The 13,241-nt window shown below is 37.9% G+C and overlaps 1 long non-coding RNA gene across 1 annotated transcript in view; it reads right to left on the minus strand.

The window, feature by feature from the left end:
- Positions 1-4,377: 4,377 nt before the first annotated feature.
- The window catches only part of LOC129192272 (uncharacterized), a 45,714-nt gene continuing 36,850 nt past the window's right edge, over positions 4,378-13,241 (minus strand). The window contains exon 3 of the long non-coding RNA XR_008573401.1: positions 4,378-4,940. This is a non-coding gene — a long non-coding RNA (uncharacterized LOC129192272). The remainder of the gene's footprint in view (positions 4,941-13,241) is intronic.

The raw sequence follows: 13,241 nt of genomic DNA on the forward strand, positions 1-13,241 counted from the left end.
ACACTCTTATTACCCAATATGGTAGATATAATCAGAGAAAATAAGAGCTATTAGACACAATATAGTGTCCCCAAGTGCAGTCCAGGCACCATATGCGCTGTTTTTTTATTGGCCCTTGGCACTTGGCACTCTAAAAATACAAATAAACAAGAAAACTGACAAAAACAACAGCAAAAATGGAAAAAAGAGCACAAATTTTACAATAATAAAGACAAATATTGAGAGGCTGAAATCACAATATTAGGAGAAAATAAAGCATGAAGTTGAAAAATTTGAAAAAATAGCAAAGAAAAAATAGTTCAAAAATAGCAAAGAAAATATTGTAATTGTTGGAAAATTAAGATGGGGAAAAAATTACAATATTATGAAAATAAAGTCGACATATTGTGCGAATAAAGTCCTAATATTACGAGAAAAAATGTACGAAAGGGAAGTTTGAAAAAATAGAAAACAAATGCAATGTAAAAAGAAAAAGTTCATCCCAACATTACGCTTTGTCGCTGGGAGCACAAAGCTGAGATGGCCTGTTTTTGTCTTTCAACGCGTCTTCTGAATGCCTTCTATTTGTGTTTTACTTCATTTAGCCATTCTTATGCTTGAAAAGGCTTCATTTAGACGTAGACCAATGCGATTCCTACACATTATTTCTTTGTGCATGCATGTATTTATTATTCATGTTATAGATTTTAGTTTTTGCGCGATTTGGAGATGTTTTGTGACATTTATATACCGGTATATTATTTTTATTATATTATCATATACAGTGGTATGTAATACAAAACATCTCCAAATCGTACAAACAATAAAATACTAATAAATAAAAAAAATAAGAAATGGGGAAGGGTGCAAACCCTTTTTCACACCACTGTAATGTGTATATATAAATAAATATTTAAAATGTTATATTATATTGCTTCTATTGAATGGGAACATACTGCCATACCCATTTTTAAATGCATTTTGTATGTACTTATTGTGAGATGTGAGTCTTGCATATTTATGGAAATGTGGCCGGACACGCATAATAACAACATCATAATATTTTCCCCGAGCATCTCGGTGGCTTTGCAAATGATGCAAGCTGCAAGGCGAGGTTCCACTGTACTGTACTGTACTGTACTGTACTGTACTGTAATGTACATCGTGTTGTGCTTCGCTTTTTTTAATCAATGCAAATCAACAGGAAAGCACCTAAAATTAAAAAAAAAAAAAAACCCCGCCTGAGTGTGCAAGATCAAAGATCAAGCGCTCGCCCACGCCGACAAAAGCAGCGATCTTTGGGCTGCACCCTCGACGTGACACCGCAGGGATGTTGTGTAGCTCCTGCTCGATGGCTAGTGCTATGAAAATAATGCACACAAAAATTACAGCAACAAATGGGAATCATTTCCTGTGGCGGCGCTTCGCAGCTTTTTCTGCTGGGTTGTGGTGGTTGTTTATTTTGAAGGGGAGATGGCCGGGAGGACGGGGGAGATTGCGGACACATAATCCTCCCAGAAAAAAAAGCGATTTATTTATGAATTCCAGCGCACAAGCTCGCCTCCAGAGAGCCGCGCCGGCCTGCCAAGAGTCATTGGCTGATGTTTACAGGCCAGGATTGGCCAATTCCCAGAGTGCAGTGGGCCCGCTGTGCTATCTTATTTATACAAGGCCTGATATGGGAGAACACAGGGGTTTATTTTGGGCTATTCCCCAAGGAAGGATCCGATTTCTCCAGCCCGCAGTGGTTTCCTCCATACGTGCTGTGCTTCAGATCATAGATGGTCGCTTGTTCTTCTTTAAAACGCTCTTTTGGACAAGCCTGGAAATGCAACTCGCTTACTCTTAGTGACGTAGGAATCACACAAGAAAAGGCCCTTACTCTTCCTAATTGTGGCACAAGTGTAAAAAGAAACGACCCACTTTAAAGCGGAAACGCAACAAAAGACTTTGGTAGTGTGAACGTTTATATTCTGTATATATATATATTTATATCTATTTTCAGTACGTTTTGTGCAACTTCAGTGTTTTCCACAGGACTGTAGTCTACTTGTGAAGGTGCTGGGTTGACATAATCATAGAACTGTACTTGGCCATAACTCATAGTAGGCATAATAAGAGGAAATAAGACATATAAGACATAAATACGACATAATATAGACTCACACGTGTTAGCATTGGGAGAGTTCCTTATTTATTTCCTGTTTCTGTACAGTACTTCCTGTGGCGGCTACTGTCTTATCAATGTAACATTACTGACACCTGGTGACCGTTGTAGAAAACTAATGCCTTATATTTGTATTTTAGTTCATTTAGCCATTTTTATGCTCAGAAATGCTTAATTTAGGCCCAAAATACGTAAAATTTGCTTAGATATGCATATTTTTGACCAAAACTAGCCACATGGCAAAAAAGTAACACACAATAAGACATACAGTATAACACATAAATAAGACATAACATAGAACATTTTATGCTCAAAAAGGATTAATTTTGGCCACATGTGCTTAAATATGCATATTTTTGATTGATAATGTGGTAAAAAGGTAAGACAAAATAAGACATAATATAGACTCACTTTATTCTTGAAACCGCTCAATTTAGACACCAAATACGTAAAAAAAAATTGCTGAAATATGCATATTTTTGACTAATAATAGCAAAAAAATGGCAATGGCAAAAAAGTAAGACAAGATAAGACAGAAGACATAATATAGACTCACTTTATGCTGGAAAATGCTTAATTTAGGCCACAAATATGTAAAATTTGCTTAAATATGCATATTTTTGACTGAAAATAGGCAAGTGGCAAAAAAAAAATGACAAAATAAGACATATAAGACATAACATAAATTCACTCTCTATTTGAAAATGCTTAATTTATGCCCCGAATGCGTAAAAAAAATGCTTAAATAATGCATTTTTTGATTAACCACTCTTCTTGTTTGTCGACGACGACGACATTTTTAAGTGTGCGGCCTCTCTATTTATGTGGCCGGTGTCTGCGTCCCCTGGGGGCCACAATAGGGTTGTTGCTGTGGCATAACGATATGCGGCCATCACCTGTCGTCTGATTGCAGCAATGCCCAAACATCTCTCCCCCAAAGATCGTCTCATTCCACGATTGCCCGGATTCACCCGTTGCGGATCACCATGACCTGGCTGACTAAGAGTCAACACAGCTGTGTTATTATTCTAAGTGCGTGAGCGTGGCTGAGAGCACAATGAAGTCCGTCCCAACCCTTGGCGAGGGATCGTACGCGACCACGTTCCACTGCAGTTGCCTGACTTTGAGCGCGTCGTGTCGATGTTTGTGTCATGCGATAAACAAGCGGGAGGTGAGTCATCGCTGAGTTACAACTTTGGCTCTCTCTCTTTGCGCTGTGCAAATGCCTCAAGTATGAGGCGCAAACACGCGCTCGCTCATACAACATCTGCCTTTTTTTACAAGAGCCTCGCCCCGCCGTGCGCACGGCCAAAACAACGCCGTGCGTCACCTCCCAGTTCGCTTCTCCTCTGACGTGCTTCTCCTGCCGAGCCCGCTTGCACGTTGTTTCGCCTCACATCCATCAGGGATTTCGGGATTATCTGAAAAGAAAAGAGAGGAGGAAGCGCGGGACTCCCGACGGTACCGACAGCCGGGTCCAGATGTTTTTCCGGTCGGGTTTGGAACCGGTTGACGGCTATACACGAGCATCGTAATGTTAATGTAGCTAACTTGTCATGGAGGCCGTAGATGCTCATGAGGCGTCAATATCGGATGCCTTTTCAGGTCGATAAATGAAATGTCAACAATAAAGTGAGTGTCTTCTTTTGGGTCTTCTTTTGTCATACTTTTTTGCCACTTGCCTATTTTTTGTCAAACATATGCATATTTAAGCAAATTCTACGGATTTTTAGCCTAAATTGAGCTATTTCAAGCATAAAGTGAATCTATGTTATGCTTTATATATCTTTTTTTGGTCTTACTTTTTTGCCGCTTGCCTATTTTTAGTCGGAAATATGCATATTTACAGTAAGCAAAGTTTTACATATTTGGGGCCTAAATTAAGCATTTTGCAACAAAATGAGGCTCTTATTTATGTCTTATTTTCGCTTACTTTATGCCGCTTGCCATTTTTTTGTCCAAAATATGCATATTTTTAAGCAAATTTGACGTAAAAACAGTCGTAATATTATGAGGAAAAAACTAAACAAAATAAAGTTGGCATGGGGGGAGGGGGGTGATTTTGAGCCGAAAGTGTGATGTCATACTTTTGTTCCTGCGCTGTTAGCATAACCACCAGATGAACGCGCTCATGTTTTTGTTTTTGCGCAACCAGCACACGCCCGTTTTTGTGTTTCTTTACTGCTTCCTTTTCTTTTTTTTGTTACTCTTTCTGGGCCGTGAGGTGTTTGGTGGTGCGGGGGGGGGTGATTCACCGCTGCTTGACTGGCCTGACTGAAAAATATTCTCAACCCTCTCCAAAGTCGTAACAAATATTTTTCATGAATGACTTCACAAATGCAGGTTCAAAATTTGTGTCTTTCGGGAAACATGGCTGGTGAGTCATGATGTTTTATTTGTTTTTGGGGTTTTTTTTTAGAACACGTTCACTTTCAATGAGCCCATCCTCCCCCACCCCCAATGGCTTCCAGCTGGATGTTCTCCTGGGAGGGGAGGGGCGCTCTGCTGGCGGAAAGCCTCAACTGGAAAAGCATCCAACATCCTTGCTCAGCATCCCGTGACCCCCTTCTTTTTTATGGCTTTCATTTGTGGAAAAAGCCATAAAGTCAAGCTGTATCGTTTGTGGAAAGTGGCTGACGGGGCCCGTCCAATGTCCAGTGTCCAGTGTCCAGTGTCCAGTGTCCAGGTAATAACAACACGAGGTGAAAAAGGCGCCAATCAGCTCCAAAGTGCACATGAGGCTGTGCAAACACACAGAACTCCATCCTGGAACCCGTGTGGTCATTCTGGTGCTCTGCAAGTCATATTGGAAAGAATAAAACTCACGATACGCACGCTCGTACCCGAGGGCCACATAGTTTTCCAGTGGGGGCCACATAGTGAAAAATGAAAGCATGCAACTTTGCCACTGTGATATTTACTAAAGCAACACATGCAGACATGCTAACAACTTCTCTGTAGTTCAAGAAAAGTCCTATCAGTGAAAAATCACAACACACTAAGTCCCCAACTTACGAACACAATTGGTTCCAGACGACCGTTCTTAAGTGGAATTGTTCTTAAGTAGGGTAAAAGGTAATATTACCAATGATATAGGTACTACATGTACGTGTATACATATACAGTATATGCGTATGTACGTAAATATGAGTTTGGATGCAGTAGTAATATTAAACCAGGATAATTAATAAAAAAACAATAATAAAAATGATATAATAATACGTAATGATAAATGTTATTTACCTTTGAAGAGGAGTGGTCGAGCATACGTCGTTGTGGAGGAGTTGGAGGAGGAGTTATTGCAAAAAAGGACAAATGGTGGTGGTGGTTAGACTCTTCTAAAAGAGGTAGAGTTCTGTGGGTGGTGTAGAATTAAGCAGGCCTATTAACTCTTCATAAACTTTAATCACACGCTCTGTCCGGGTTGTATCATACAACTCTTAGCCTTCCTCTCTCCTCTTCCTCGTCTTCCTGTATCTGTTGGTCCCATTAGCAGTGTCACAGTGCCCTCTGCTGGTCAAGCATGTACGGTAGAAATATGGACTTATAAGGCAAAACACATGACAAAAGAGACCAGTCGGCTCGTGTTCGTATCTCCGAGTGTTCGCACTTCGGATGTTCGATGTACTTAGTGTATTAATATCAACTTCACTCTTTGCTCTTTTTGCCCCATTTTTCTTTCTTTTTTTTTTAATTTTCCAAATATTTCAACTTTCTTCTCAAATCAAATCTTTGTAAAAATTTCCTCCTGTAATCTTACGACTTTATTTCCATACTTTTACAACCTTTTCCACAAGCTATTTTTCCAAAAATTATAATTTGTTTGCTTTGCTTTTCATAATATTTTATGACTTTTAAAACCTAAATTTCTTCTTGAATATTTCAGCTCTATGCTACTAAAATGACAAAATTTCTCATAATATTACAAGTTTATTCTCCTTAGAATCACATTTTTTTATTTCATATTTTCACTTTATTCTTGTAAAAAAACAAACAAAGTCATCATATTAGCAGAAACAAACAAAGCAAAATAAACTTGTAATCTTTGGAAAATTCATTTGGGGGAAATTTATCTTTTAGAAATAAAGCCAAAATATTATGGGACTAAAGAGTTAATATTACCAGAAGAACATTTCCAATAAATATGTAAGAAGAAAGTTAAAACATTTGAATTTCTTTTAAAAAAAGAAACAACAGCAAAAATGGGGGGAAAGGAACAAAGAGTTAAGTTGATGCTAATGGTAGAAAAAAATAACATAATTTAAGGAATATTATGCCAAACAAACAACATTTTGGAATTTTTGGAAAATGAGGTTGGGGGAAAGTTATCATATGATGGGAATAAAGTTATCATATGATGGGAATAAAGTTATATGATGGGAATAAAGTTATCATATGATGGGAATAAAGTCATCATATGATGGGAATAAAGTTATCATATGATGGGAATAAAGTTATCATATGATGGGAATAAAGTTATATAATGGGAATAAAGTTATCATATGATGGGAATAAAGTTATCATGATGGGAATAAAGTTATCATATGATAGGAATAAAGTTATCATATGATGGGAATAAAGTTATCATGATGGGAATAAAGTTATCATATGATGGGAATAAAGTTATCATATGATGGGAATAAAGTTATCATATGATGGGAATAAAGTTATATAATGGGAATAAAGTTATCATATGATGGGAATAAAGTTATCATGATGGGAATAAAGTTATCATATGATGGGAATAAAGTTATCATATGATGGGAATAAAGTTATCATATAATGGGAATAAAGTTATCATATGATGGGAATAAAGTTATCATATAATGGGAATAAAGTTATGATGGGAATAAAGTTATCATATAATGGGAATAAAGTTATAATATGATGGGAATAAAGTTATCATATGATGGGAATAAAGTTATCATTTAATGGGAATAAAGTTATATGATGGGAATAAAGTTATCATTTAATGGGAATAAAGTTATCATGATGGGAATAAAGTTATCATTTAATGGGAATAAAGTTATCATATGATGGGAATAAAGTTATCATTTAATGGGAATAAAGTTATATGATGGGAATAAAGTTATCATATAATGGGAATAAAGTTATCATATGATGGGAATAAAGTTATCATTTAATGGGAATAAAGTTATCATATGATGGGAATAAAGTTATCATTTAATGGGAATAAAGTTATCATATGATGGGAATAAAGTTATCATGATGGGAATAAAGTTATCATTTAATGGGAATAAAGTTATCATATGATGGGAATAAAGTTATCATTTAATGGGAATAAAGTTATAATATGATGGGAATAAAGTTATATGATGGGAATAAAGTTATCATATGATGGGAATAAAGTCATCATATGATGGGAATAAAGTTATCATATAATGGGAATAAAGTTATCATATCATGGGAATAAAGTTATCATGATGGGAATAAAGTTATCATATAATGGGAATAAAGTTATCATGATGGGAATAAAGTTATCATTTAATGGGAATAAAGTTATCATATGATGGGAATAAAGTTATCATTTAATGGGAATAAAGTTATCATATGATGGGAATAAAGTTATCATTTAATGGGAATAAAGTTATCATATAATGGGAATAAAGTTATCATTTAATGGGAATAAAGTTATTATATGATGGGAATAAAGTTATCATATGATGGGAATAAAGTTATCATATAATGGGAATAAAGTTATCATATGATGGGAATAAAGTTATCATTTAATGGGAATAAAGTTATCATATGATGGGAATAAAGTTATCATTTAATGGGAATAAAGTTATCATATGATGGGAATAAAGTTATCATATGATGGGAATAAAGTTATCATATAATGGGAATAAAGTTATAATATGATGGGAATAAAGTTATATGATGGGAATAAAGTTATCATATGATGGGAATAAAGTCATCATATGATGGGAATAAAGTTATCATATGATGGGAATAAAGTTATCATTTAATGGGAATAAAGTTATCATATGATGGGAATAAAGTTATCATTTAATGGGAATAAAGTTATCATATGATGGGAATAAAGTTATCATATGATGGGAATAAAGTTATCATGATGGGAATAAAGTTATCATATGATGGGAATAAAGTTATCATTTAATGGGAATAAAGTTATCATATGATGGGAATAAAGTTATCATTTAATGGGAATAAAGTTATAATATGATGGGAATAAAGTTATATGATGGGAATAAAGTTATCATATGATGGGAATAAAGTCATCATATGATGGGAATAAAGTTATCATATAATGGGAATAAAGTTATCATATAATGGGAATAAAGTTATCATATCATGGGAATAAAGTTATCATTTAATGGGAATAAAGTTATATAATGGGAATAAAGTTATCATATGATGGGAATAAAGTTATCATTTAATGGGAATAAAGTTATCATATGATGGGAATAAAGTTATCATTTAATGGGAATAAAGTTATCATATGATGGGAATAAAGTTATCATATGATGGGAATAAAGTTATCATATAATGGGAATAAAGTTATATGATGGGAATAAAGTTATCATTTAATGGGAATAAAGTTATCATATAATGGGAATAAAGTTATCATATGATGGGAATAAAGTTATCATGATGGGAATAAAGTTATCATTTAATGGGAATAAAGTTATCATATGATGGGAATAAAGTTATCATTTAATGGGAATAAAGTTATCATATGATGGGAATAAAGTTATCATTTAATGGGAATAAAGTTATCATATAATGGGAATAAAGTTATCATTTAATGGGAATAAAGTTATCATATGATGGGAATAAAGTTATATAATGGGAATAAAGTTATCATATGATGGGAATAAAGTTATCATTTAATGGGAATAAAGTTATCATATGATGGGAATAAAGTTATCATATGATGGGAATAAAGTTATCATATAATGGGAATAAAGTTATCATTTAATGGGAATAAAGTTATCATATGATGGGAATAAAGTTATCATATGATGTGAATAAAGTTATCATTTAATGGGAATAAAGTTATCATATGATGGGAATAAAGTTATCATTTAATGGGAATAAAGTTATCATATGATGGGAATAAAGTTATCATATGATGGGAATAAAGTTGCAATAATATGCTGAGTAGATTTACAAGAAGAAAGTTGAAATAGTGGGAAAATTAGGGAAAAAAAACAGCAGAAAATGAAGAATTGGCAGTAATTTTACACGAATAATGTCAAAATATGAAGAAAAAAAGTTGTAATCAAGCGATAAAAAGTCGTGATATTACGAGAAAAATAGCATCATTGTAATAGCACATTAAAGATTTGTTGTTATTTTTGGGGCCCGAGCAGTGCAAGGGTCGCTGTTGCTATTTTAAACTATTTTTTAAAGTGGTAATATTATGAGAAACAAACAACAGAAAATAAAACTGGAGTTTTTTGGGTATAATATTGGGCCTGGATTCATTTGGTGCTCTTCATTTGATGTTCCTGTCTGAATAAATCAGGACTTGCAAAAGAGCCTTTCTGGGTGCTTCTCCAGGAACTTGTTTTTTCTTTTTGTCCGATACGAGCGACTGGAGCGCTTTGTCATCACTGAGGCTCGTTTACGCTTGTTCTGATTTGATTCCTGCTTGCATGTCCTTGCAAACTATTGGGTTACATCCGTGGTCTTTAGAAAACTATGAAGAGAGTCGCCCTGAGCCTCCTTTCACACAAAAGAGTACGGAGTGAATTTCTTTCAGGTTGTTCCAGCGAATGAATGAAAAGGTGCTTCTGATCATCTTGACGTGAGTAACTCATCCGAGGTCCTTCTCGAGAGCAACAAGTGGATGGAGGGAAGCAGCAATGAAGTGTAGTCCAGTGCTGAGGACACAATAAACGCTTGCTCTGTTGTTCACGCTTCAAGCTCACGTCAGGCTGTTCATCCCTGGGGGGTTCCCTTCACCCCTGACTTGGGGGACATCCACACAGGAACGTTTTCAATATTTCATCCTTTCAGCCTCTCATCCACACAGAAACGATGTTCTGGGTGCCCTGAATTGTTTTGAAAACGGCTTCCAGAGTGGGAAAATGTAAAAACGCCGGCTTGTGACGTCACGACCCGCCGCCACCCCTTCGCCATCACATGACCAGGAGTGAGCTTTGATGACAAGCCAACATGATATCACCCTGGTCCTCATTTTCCTGATGTTTTGTGGTCTTACGCTCCACAACGACTCGCAGAAGTAATTCCACTTGTCGTAAGTCCAGACGAGCCTTGGGAAGTGGAAGACGACAGTCTTTTGCGCGTGCGTTCTTTCTTTTTCGGTGGTTTGGCGTGTCACATAGTTCCGTCTGCGTGTCTGTTCACAGCGCCACACGCAGGTGAGCCTTGTGCGTTACATCATTTTCACTCACCATGCAACTATTTACACATCTGGCACAGTGTGGACATGAATCTTTCTCAACCCACCCAAAAATAAATCTCAGAAGCGTTCCCGTGCAGACAGGGCCTGAGAAGTCCCAACTTTAACTGGGGGGGCTGAGCCCTTCAAATGGAGAAGTCAGGCGAGAGGCGCACGCACTTGAAACCGAAGAAGTGTGGTCTTGCACTCCCAGGTTAACTTGGGTTTAAACACTAGCAAGCTGCTAATGCTAGCGCTGCTAATGCTAGTGCCGCTAATGCTATTTGATCCATTCTTGTCTTCAGTCACCTTAAGCTACGTAGCATGCGGGACAGTTGTTTAGCCGGCAGCCCGGGCTTTCACGTTGTTTAAGAGACGGACCGTCAACCGGGTGATAGTCTTGCGATACCCGGCGCATGTCTCTGCCATCCATTCATCGAAGGATTTGTAGCTGATTCCTGTCGATCCTGGAGGCTGCTCAAGATGCAGTCGCATCTCTCGCTTGTCAAAGCGGATGTCGGGTCGCATCAGTTTATCGTTCACAACCCTACTAGCCGCCTAGCATCACGAGGTAAGGAAGTGTCCAACCAGGCGATGCCGACCCGTAAAACAAGGGTGTTATGGTTGTTTGTGTTTGTGTTTACTCCAGAGCCACTTGCTTGTACACATCCTGGAAAACGTTGTCTAGTATTTGTGTTCCACTTTCCAAATGACAGTTAGCTTTCTTTATGGCCCGCACCAGGATGTCGGACTCTGCTCGTGCGGTCGTTATGGAGCGGGCAGCTTTGGAACGCGTGAAGGAGTTCATCCCGCTTTCAAGTTATCTTGACGAGCGCAGCACTTCTTGCTCCTGCGGCGGGAGCACGCGTCTAAATATAGACGCCCGCGGTTCAACAGCCGGGCTCGTCTTGCGTCACCTCGGGTAAATATTTCTCTTCACGGCAGCACTCGTGTAGCCAGAACCTCGTTTCTTTCCGATAGATTCAGCAGAAAAAGGGGAGCGTGTCGGCCGTGGCCGCGGATGAAGAGGCGTGTGGCCAGTGAGTGAGAAGGACGGACGGATATTTCAAGCGGACACGCAAAAAAGTGGTAAAAGCGAGACGACGTGGACACGAAAGCTGGCAGTGTTCGAACACCGCTCTCTGCCTGCGCTCCTTATTTTTTGTAGGACAGCGTGTTTACCTTGCAGGAGGGACGGCGATGACAGGCTCTTGTCATCAGGGTCAGAGGCCAGCGTGGGGGGAGGGGGCGCAGGAGGGCGTCTGCAGGCTGCTGATGGAAGGACGTGACGCTTTGTCACCCTCCGTGTGTGTGTGTGTGTGTGGGGGGGGGGGGGGGGTGCGCATGTGTGCGTGTTTCCAGCAGTGGTGTCCCAAGGCTTTTCCAGCGAGGGCCACATCGTGAACAATGGAAGGATGCAACTTTGCCACTTTGGCATTTTGTAAAGCAACGCATGCAGACATGCTAACATGCTAACAAGCATCTCAGTCATCATTGGTGGAAAAGTCCATTATTAATATCAATGTTTTTTTTAATTCCAAATATTTCAACTTTCTTCTTTGATAATCTTCCTAAATGTTCTTTTCGAAATATTCCCCATCATTTTTTCTTTTGTCAACCTCATGTCCCGAAAGTGACAACTTTATTTTGTTTTGTGTGTTTCTCAAAATGACATTAAGATTTTTGTAAAAAGAAGGTATTTTTTCTTTCACGTTTCAACCCTTGCATGGATATTATTTGTATTCTTGTCAGCTCGCCTCTGTTTCCTCTTTATTATACTGCGGTGCTTTGTTGTTTGGTTTTCTCCACGTAATCCAACCTTCTTCTGGTCAATTTTCTTCTCATAATGATGACTTTGTTCCCCGAATGTTTGGACTTTATTCCCGTCATAAAACCACATTTTCCAAATTTATTTGTTCTTTCCAAGTCTTTTTAAAAAATAACACATTTTTTCTTTAATATTTCATGCTGCTAAAATTTCATTATTTTTCCGTTTATTCTCATGAAATTGCCCCTTTTTTTCCGTTATCTTACAACTTTTTTCTGTTAATATTTTGGCTTTATTCTTCTAAAATTGCTGCTGATTTTTCAAACGTTGTTGCTGCCTTTATAAGTTTCTTATTAGGGTGACAATTGTGTAACTCTGCACGCCAACGTAAATGATGCCATATATCGCATGCAACAAAGTAACATTAAGGTTAGCCACACTAGCACAACCAGGTGAGCTAAAGCGCTAACATTGCAGTCCCATTTCAACAGCAACATGATGCTAGGTTAGCCAATTTGCTGAAGAAAAACTAAATGACGAACTGCACGTCTGCAGCTTCCTGATGGATGGTGGGCTCTATTTTAAGATGTGTAGCAAAGCCTGCACATGCACTGAGCGTGTAATTGTTAATTCACTGCATTGAATCTCGCGAACGACACAAACGTGGTAGTCATCAGGTCTTTGTTATATCGGGCTTAGCGCTGAAGAGTTGCATTAGCGCTATGACGCAAACGCAACACTTGGTCACATGTCCCAAGAGCAGAAACGGCCTTGAGTCGAGTCAAAACCGCAAGCTAATGTTTAAAAGCAGCAGCTCAGGCGGCTGAGTCAGAGAGGGTTTGTTTTACAAGCGCCTTCGCACCGCCTCGTCTGTGCTCAGGGGTCATGGTGGAGGTGCGGCCGCAGGTCAAAAGATCTTTTTATTATACCCATAT

The sequence above is a fragment of the Dunckerocampus dactyliophorus genome, chromosome 13 (assembly GCF_027744805.1).
Source record: "Dunckerocampus dactyliophorus isolate RoL2022-P2 chromosome 13, RoL_Ddac_1.1, whole genome shotgun sequence".
Lineage (NCBI taxonomy): Eukaryota > Metazoa > Chordata > Actinopteri > Syngnathiformes > Syngnathidae > Dunckerocampus > Dunckerocampus dactyliophorus.